Raw genomic sequence first — 10,002 nt, 5'->3', positions numbered from 1 at the left:
TTATAAATGTTATCTAAAATTATTTACATTAGACAATGAATATCAACTAATTGAAATTGACTTCTAGTAAGAAATGGTAAATTAAAACATATTTTGTATATTGTAATTCCTGTCTATTTCCCCGGTAGTAATTTTTTTCTATTCGAAATACAAATCACTAGGAACTTGTTTAAAATTGCAGTAATAATATATTATTGTACATAAGTACAATATTAAACATTACTTAAAATTGAGAATCAAAATTATGAAATCTCTCTTCTGTGAATCAGTGATATAAAATTTACATAAGTCTATTATCGTAACATAAATATTCCCTAAAACTCGGGTGATACGGTTGTGTAAAGAATGGCAACACTGCCGTCGGACTTGTTTACGAAGAACGAAGACGTGTCTAGTTACGTGTGCAGCATACTTTAAATCTACTTATCGGAAATATCTCCGTCTCTTTTGCTCTTTCCCCAAACGCCCATTGTGAAAAGAGGACAGAAGATGTATTAATAGTACTTGACATCGCCGCCATTTTGCCGATGCAAGACTGACTAGATTTGTATGGTACGATATATACCGATTATTTTAACTTTACTGTAGTCGTTTCAAGGCGGTATTTTAAAATATAGATAAATATCCATTTATTAAAATTTTAAATTATCGTCATAATGTGGCTTGCGTATTCTGGATTTGTTGCTCACCGTCACAGCAGAAACAAATCGTGAAATATTTTCGATAAATTAAGTCTTCCACTCGTGTAAATAAGAAAATAATATTGGATGAACACTTTTAATGCTAAATATTACAAAATGTTACTCACCTTTAGATATATTCTACAATATTTCACGGAAAAATCGTCAATTAACCGTCGGGGTTCACTGCACTGTTGTACTAATTTTTGAGATATGACAATGACGCGATGGCGAGAACGCGGGATCGACGCTCATTGGTGGAAAATGGCGGCCACTTGTCTGATTGGATATACGATTTTAGGCGGCAAATTTCGGTTGGTCGAGGGAGCGGATGGCGCGAAATAAATGTAAGACTTTCCGGTGCGCGTAAGCTTTGTTACGGAAAATCTTATTTGGCGCCTTTTTGTTCAAGAGTGTTTTCTTTTAAAACGGCTCTCAGTACATTTAAATGGCAATTAGTCGCGGTTTCGTTTGTTTTAAATAATTTAGGTGGGTTTAAAATGAATTCGAAAAATGTGAAAACGTCATTATAAACACTTTTCATAATACCTTCACAAAATCTTACTAATTTATTTGTCATAAATAATTAAAATTGTCTAAAAATTATTATTTTTAATAATTATGACATAAAAAAAATGAATAACTTCTGTATTGATTTGAAAAAATATGATAAATGATTTGTTGGGTTTAAAAATACATAATAAAAATGAATATAATTAAATACATCTTGTTAGAGATATGGATTACATTTATTTTTTAACAGGCGCTTTTAAATAACAATGCACTTAGATGTAGTTATTCAGATTTTGACATATTTTTATAGAATTGCTATCTACAAGTAAATGTCTGTTTAAATTCCAATGCTAGGCTACAGGGCAATTGTAAATATTATTTCTATGTTTATAATTTATCACTTTATACTAACGGAAACTTATGCTTTACCGAACGGTAAACGCACAAAAAGTGTTTCCGTTCCACGCAGATGTTTTCAGTAGATGTTTGAATTTTAAACAAAAAAATTACTTTCTTTGCAGGTGCATAGTTTCATGTTAAAGTTTAGGAACCTAATTATATCGCGAAAATATTAAATTTAAGTATATATCGGAGTTATATAAAATGTAAATATGTAATAGTTTTATCTAAATATTTTAAAGGTTTATCTTCCTTAGAAGCCTTTAACATAATGTAAAATATACGTACCTACATATAAAAATCGTCATATTTAGACAGATCCCAGTTTCCTATTCGACTCCGTTTCTATTGTACTCCTAGGTAACAATTACGATACTATTTCCAGTAGTAACCTGAAAATAAATCAATGTGGTTCTCTATAAATCGCTTATATTAAAAACAGGACGCAAGCCGCGAGTTGACGGTTATTTTTTTTCATCTAAATTTAAAATTAGTGTAGGATCTAACCGCTAGATGATTGATCCGAAACACATTTTCAGGCCACACTTCATCCTTGCTACAAAAACTATACCCTCATCCGACCAGCTGGCAAACACAGATTATGTACGTTTCCGACTTTTTAAACGGTTATCTTTCTTTCACAGATAAAATATGCAAATATCTTTGTCTTGCAGAAAAAAGCTACAGATTATACACATGTAGGTAAGTATATGTCATTATTTTCTTTTTAATCTTTTCGGTCTCAATCAAGTGTATATTTAAGTTTTTTTTTGATTTTGCGTATTGTAACGAACTAAATCTAGTCCAACTCATGGGAGGTCAAGAAATCGTGGCTGAATTTACTCGGTTACATCAGATCACGGTACATTCTAATTAGTAACGCGTGGTAATAAAAAAGATAAATACGAAAATCAACGCATGACGTCTCATAAGAATTAAGGCGGGATACACACAGGAATGGACACGGTGTGCGTGTAATTGATAGAAATTGTGTAGAAAATTCGGCGACCTGTACAGTCGGGAAGAGAATTTTATTGTTACACTTTTATTAATGGCTACATTTGTGTATAAAATTGGGTTCGAATCCCGCCATGTACCAATGTGATTTTCGATTTTTTGAATTTTCATATGTACATAATTTACCCGACGTTCTTACGGTGAGGGAAAACATCGTCATGCCTGCACATATCGGCGAAGAAATTCAAAGATATGTGTGAAGTCAACCAACCCGCACTTGGCCAGCGTGATTGACTATGGCCTAGTCACCCCATATTCAGGGTAGGCTCCGAGCCCCTCGGTGGGGACGTATAGTGAGCTGGTGGTGATGAAAAGTAATTATTATTTTTTATCTTTTCCAGACATTACACGATTTTAGATAGCAAATCTTGTCACAAGATAGTGTCTGCATTTTGCGATGCCTGTCTCTGTCTAAATCAGTCATGTAATATGCTTGTTTACGAGTACAAGTATTACGTACTGAATATATCCATATGCCTTATCAATTTGGTCCCGGACAATGAATGGTGTCGGAATATCTCTCGCTAACTGGGTCAGTTCAATGGCATTAAGTTGAGATAATGTTTTGATGCATTTTAGTCATTCATCATTTTAATTCATTCAAGAAGTTACAACTTGTATCCGGTATTATTTTTACTGAAATTACACTTGCGTTATCACATTTGTTGTCTTTGTTTTTAAAATGAGAATGTAAGGGATGACAATAAAAATTAAAATAGCTACGTTATCATTGACTAACACAGAATTATTTACTAGAATTCACAGAAAAAATTGAAAATAACGCCTAGCTTAATAATATTGTGTCGTTTGAATTTATATTATACTTTCCTAAGTCAAAACTATTAACAATTTTGAAGACTTTTGTACCCGACTGTACAAAGGCAAGGCATGTTCATGCACTGATCGATTTTCAAAAAAGGTAAGGTCTAAGATCACACAGGAGTTGTTATAAAAAGTTTAGACACGCAATAGAGGTCGGTACTGTCGACTCATGGTCGACGTGAGCTTGGCAAATCGCGGTAAGGGTTCACTTCATTAAGACGAATAACCATGACCTTTTACTATTGAAATTTAAAAGAAAAGACGTAATTAACATTTAACTGGTTCTAAATATTTTTGATGGCCAGCAACGCATCTGGTATTGATGTCCACGGGTGTTGAAGATGAACTTAGTGGTCCCGTCGCTATTTCCCTCTTTATCAGTCTTTCTGAGTCTTTCTACAATGAGAAAAAGATTACTCAAAAACTTTTTTTTTAAATTTCAATGTCTATCGTAAAACAGATAAAGAACAAATTGCTCCAATTATCTGACCGTTAGTGCTGGAGTATTTGAACGTCCATTGCAAACGCAGCATAATAATTGTTGCGGTGACGTGGTATGGCGGCGGTTGACAGGTGCCAATCTTGTGCAGCCGCGTTGCACACGGCATGATTTTGTATTAAGCTTGTATATAAAATGCCCAGAATGTAATTTTAGGTAGTTACGTGGGGAAGGGCAAAACTTTCTAGTTTGCGAGAACATTCCGTTACACGCAGTAGGCCAATAAAATCTAACGAATCATTTGATCGATTTTTAAGCATGAAATGGCAATTAATTAATTATAACTCTTTTAAGTATTATTTTAGAATCTTATTTTTCACTTCTTAAACGTCATTAAAGAAATATGTGTACAAAATGTTGTTTACAAATGCATGATTTGGAACGCGTTGAAAGGAACGGCAGTGGCAGTGAACTCATATCTTTGAATAACCTTTAAAATATTTTCAAACAAACATATTGGTATTTTAAGAAGAATTCATAATTTGTTTATTTAAATTCTTCATAATTCTATCACCGACGGATTGCGTACTTCGGCATTTTAATGCAACTAATTATTTGACGTCAGCTGTTTTTTCTGTGAGTTTTATTTATATTGTCAATCGTCATATATGTTGTCCAGAATATCCTTTACATCTATGCAAAATTTCATAGAGATCCGTTCAGTAGTTTAGGCTACAAACTCTATCATCCATCCATCTATCTAAACTTACGCATTTATAATATTAGTATGATAGGTAAAGTGATTTTTTAATGTATGAATAACATCGCGGTAATCTTTATCAAATAGTTCACGTGCTTCAGATCACATATGTTTTACCAATTGTTTTGTATCTGGTTTAAAAGAATGGGATTTAACTCTAAACTATGTTAATTTTTTATTTATTTAACTTCAATTTTGACTTTAACGCGCCGCGTATCGTATTTTTATTTGAATTGTCATATAAATATAAAAAAGTTTTTTTTTTTTATTTTAAAACACATCGTGTGAAAAACCCCTTGCACGAGTTCATGCGTCACAAACTGTGCAGTGATTGCGGGAGGATGAAGCCCATTATAGGACCCCTCAACACTCCCCTTACCTCTACGTTATAAAAACTATCGAGGATATCAAAGTTCGGGGTTGATTACAAGGGTCGGAACGAAAGTGAAATTTTGACCGCAAGATTGTATCGATGCCGAAATCTAATAAAAACAGTGTTCAATCAACTGTGAAATTTATCAGTGATCTTTTTTTTTCTCTCATCACCTCGTTATCATTTGTTTTATTATAGAATTCGAATTCGATATTTGAAATGGATTTTTTTTTAAAGTTAAACAGTCGAAGGGTTAGCCAGTGCTTGACGAATTGTATTGAATCTGATATAAGTGAAGCAATTGATTACACCTTTATTGTTATTTTCTTTTGGCTCTTTTATTCCTTTTTAACAGACATTTACTTGCCTCATTATATTTATGACTATTCAAAAGTTGAATTTTAATTTCTAATCCGCACAATTAAATCTTTCACACTTTGTAAACAATCAACTACTTACTCTAAAATGTTAATTCAAGATAAACGTTAGTTCCTCTATGAATTATTCAGATTATCTATCTACCCAAAAATATGAAACGGTAACATTAATCGTGTATAAAACTTACCATTGTAAAGATCTAATCTAATAAGAAAGACGTTTACGTAATAGTTTCAAGACGAACTTTGAAGTATGTATTGCAAGTACACCGCTAGGTGGCGCTATGTTTGCTAGTTTTTAAAACTAAAAATAAATTTTAGTCAAATGTAACACTACTTATAAAGAATCAGGTAACAGGAAAAAAATGACTCGTACATAGAATTTAATGTAAATGGAGGGGGGCAGCTGACTCCCCCTAGAGGTGCAAAATCTAAGAAATATAAATTACTTCGAACATATATATATTTTTAGTAGTAACAAGTTTACATTATTGGAAAATGACACCTATATTAGATGCTACTGAATTTCCGATCTTTGTTTATTTCCTTGTAGTTATGCATCTCCAGTGAGACAAACTCACTAAGAAAAATTATATGAATCTTGTGTTAATTTTGAATGGTTATAAATATTTATTATCATATTCCTTACGTTTTTACTTTCCATAGCCTCGGTCTGGTGACGTCATTTATCATTTATAGCTTTCAATCTTCCAGGCTACGTGTAGCGTACCTTTTCAAGTTAGGGCGATGCGTTGTCACACTTGAATGAGTAAGATGGAGGGTTAAGTTATTGTGTTCAACTTAACAAGTGCACGCTCGCTGAGGAAAGGGGTCAGGCGGATTGTGTTTAGAACTGCGAAAACCGTAGAGGGGCTACGATGATAAACTATTTACACATACGCCCATTTTAATTTTAATAAATAAGTAACATGTATTTATTATTTTATTATTACAAAGGAGAGAAAATGGTACATAATTTGAGGTTACTTTTATGGGAGTAAGAAGGAGGGAGTAGTGTTTTCTTTTAATTGGGGATAATGTCTTTTAAATTAACACCCTTCGAGCCTTTGTAAATTATTTGTCTTTCTGTATTTAAATTAACTCCATAAAATTACTAAACAAGAAGCTGATAACGTTTGATATAGCACTTTAAAACAATAAATTCGACTCCACACCCGACTATGTTCTCCAATTTTAATAGCCCTCCTCACGAAATTTAGAGCTTAGAAAGGATTTCTAAAAAGACGGGCCGAAGATTTTGACAAAGGAGCGATTGCACGTGTGGACAACACGTGGGCCTGGGGTCAACGCACTCCCAAAAACAATATGCACTCATTACTTCGCATGATTACGTATAAAGAAATAGAAGCAAAAACATACGTCATACGTGTGAATGGGATCTTTAAATTTCGAATTCTATCTTTTGTTTTTAAACAGCTGCATCTGTTTAACGGAAGTTTGGGTTCGTTGTTTGATATTAAATCGGTCTATTATTTTTGATTAATTTAGTTTGCTTATTAAAATTAATTTAAAGATTATATCGTTTTGTTTTTATAATCAAAGAGAAATAGCTTGCTACGCCATTATATTCGTAGAACGTAGCATGTAGCGTATAAGCGGAATAACAAGAAATTTTCTTTGTTTGTTTAGTAATCTTCTTACTATCTTATCTTACATCTTACTAATATTATAAATGTGAAAGTATACATGATGGATAGATGGATGTTTGTTAGAGTTTGTAGCCTAAACGGCTGAACGGATCTGGATGAATACATAGACTACTTACTTTTCTTTTTCTTTTTTATTCCACCGGACGGAATCGCAGGCGAAAGCTAGTTTTTCATATTCCTATAAAAACTACAATACGGTTTCAATATGTATTTTATTTTATTGTAGCAATAAAACGTACGTTACGTTATGTTTAAAATGTTCATCGACTTTATTATGTTTTTTAAAGTGGTAGATACAATGGTTATTGTAAAACCACAGACAAAGGGATAACTAATTAAAAAATCAAATATTCTTCAATAAGCTACCACAGAAAATACTAAACATTAAGCTATACAATCTAATATTGACATAACAGTGAAAGAAGTCAACAAAAAACCGCTGTGAATTGAATCGTAAAATGCGTTCCAAAAGTTACAAAGCTAATAGAAACATACAGTTTTCTGTTCTCTACACAAAAACCATCTGTATGTCGGTTCCGAGTAATTATAGTTAGAAGAAAAAAAAAAACGATTTCTCAAACAACAGCAACGCAATGATTCATTCTAAATTCTCTCATGGATCCTTGCTTTACAATGTATACTGGTCTAATCGGTATATCTCTGAGGCTTCTAAGGGCGATGACCTTAGCTTTTTAAAAAGTTTTAAGGGTTCACTCGGAATTGTATACAATGACTGTTCTTGATCCTGTGACAGCCTTTGAGACGGGAGTGTTCGTTTTAATTGTGTCGTAAATGTTTCCGGGGTTTAGTTGCTTTTGTAATATTCATTTCGTTCAGAGTTCGGGCACGAGCTAGTTCTGTGACGCTATGACGCTTTATGACAGACGTTTATGAAAGTGTTTAAGAAATTGATTTGTTTTTTTTAATGGTAACTGGTTAAAGATTGATAAATACTGCCTTTGCTATGCATTGGGAATGCATTTTAATTGGAAACAATAATTGAATGTCGAAATAGAATAAAATCTTACTAATATTATAACTGCGAAAGTTTAGATGGATGGATGGATGTTTGTTAGAGTTTGTAGCCTAAACGGCTGAACGGATTTCGATGAAATTTAGCAGATACGTGAAGGATAGTTTGGCAGAACACATAGGCTACTCACTTTTTTTTAATTGCACGCGGACGGAGTCTCGGGAAAAGTTAGTAATTTATATTTCCTACTGGCCAGTTATTTGATTGTTACTGGCCAGTACAAATATTTTTTTTTCCTATTCGTATAACGTTTTGAAATTTTTATCAAGCAATTTTTAAAAGTTATCTTTTCTACATTATTTCAAATGATAATATTTTATCGATGATATCAACATTAGTATTTAAAAAAACTCTCACTTTTTGTTGTTTTTCAAGGGCAATGTTAACAGCTGAAGAATTACTTGTCGATTATAGATAATAAATATAAATGTAACATATAAAGGTTAAAATGGCCATCAAATCTATACATACTGTTATCACCTGCTTGTACAAAAAATAATAATATGCCAAAATAACATCTGCAAATTATTCCACACTAGTTATCGACCGCGACTCCGTCTGTACCAATTAAAAAAATAAACAAATTACGTGGTCTTCCAAACTATCCTCTACATCTATACCAAATTTCAAGGAGATCCATTCAGTCGTTTAAGATATATCTTCCAACAAACATCCAGACAAACATACATACAAACTCTTACATTTATACGTATTATGACATTCTTGGAACGTAATTACACATATGTTATCGTATATCTTAATTGTTATCGATAAAACTATCACGTAAACGAGTGTATTGCTCATTTCAAATATAATATGTGCTTGAAAATTATACGTGTATATTGAAATACGTTTTAAGGACGTGTTACAACCATGGTGGTCTAAGATCACTTTTGATTGACAAGGTAAGGTTGTCGGCTTAAAACGATCTCCACTCGAATGATATAGTTTTTTTTTTTAATATTGAATTATAATGCATTTTAGTTCAACGAACAAAATAAACATGCTGTAGTTCTGATTTATTTTGCACTTATTTTCATCAGAAATTTCATCTAATATTATTAATTGCGATAATTTAGATGGATGGATGGATAGAACTATGTTTGTTAGAGTTTGTAGCCTAAACAGTTGAATATTTGACATAAACTTTTGTTATTTCTAATTTCACGCGAATGGATTCGCGGGTGTAAGCTAGTATTTTGTAATTCAAGAATGTTTAATAGCGTTACTTACTTAGCGTTGTTAACTGATGAATAATTCAGACAATACTTTTGTCTTTTAAGTTCAATTAGAAAAAAATGTGATGACATGTTCTTGTATATCTAATTTGAGTGGAAACCTACGCTTATATAGAAGTAATGTAAGCAGTAATTGAGATCATTTTGATTGTTGCCGCTCTTCTTTCTGGCAAATTGCGCAATCTCAAACAGACCGTGAAGCGATTTTTTATAGATTAAATATGCAACGTAAGTATTTTCAATATTAGTGCATGTTTCGAAAATGGTATAATGTTTTCTTTGTTTGAAATTGATGTGGGTTCGAGTTTTCTTTGATTGCGTAAACTACTTTTGGTTAAAATAATGCATACCATTACAATTAGGTAACTTCTACACATACATTCTTCTTCTTCTTTGTCGCTTGAGTCTTTACAGACTCGTCGTGGTTATCATAATGTTTTATGTAATGTAACATACATTACATTACATATATGTATTACATTACATTACACAAAATATTTATGTTTTTGTTTCCATTATGTCTCCACAACGTTATAACAATTTAATATATCTTGCTGGTGGGTCTAGTAAGACCTGTCATGCACTGGCGGAAATATCATCGGGGGTGCATTTAGGCCCGCCGCCGCATCAGATGAAGAATTATGATTTTACTTGCTACAGTAGACATGTTAAAGACCGAAA

At 32.4% G+C, this 10,002-nt stretch overlaps 1 protein-coding gene across 1 annotated transcript in view; it reads right to left on the bottom strand.

Moving 5' to 3' along the window:
• The window catches only part of LOC106105524, a 40,268-nt gene extending 39,378 nt beyond the window's left edge, over positions 1-890 (bottom strand). Inside the window, exon 1 of the mRNA XM_013285890.1 lies at positions 809-890. The gene's annotated coding sequence lies outside the window, so the exon portion shown is untranslated. The remainder of the gene's footprint in view (positions 1-808) is intronic.
• Positions 891-10,002: the final 9,112 nt, after the last annotated feature.

This window comes from Papilio polytes, unplaced genomic scaffold (assembly GCF_000836215.1).
Source record: "Papilio polytes unplaced genomic scaffold, Ppol_1.0 DF822845.1, whole genome shotgun sequence".
NCBI lineage: Eukaryota > Metazoa > Arthropoda > Insecta > Lepidoptera > Papilionidae > Papilio > Papilio polytes.
This window is presented reverse-complemented; position numbering and strand designations above follow the sequence as displayed.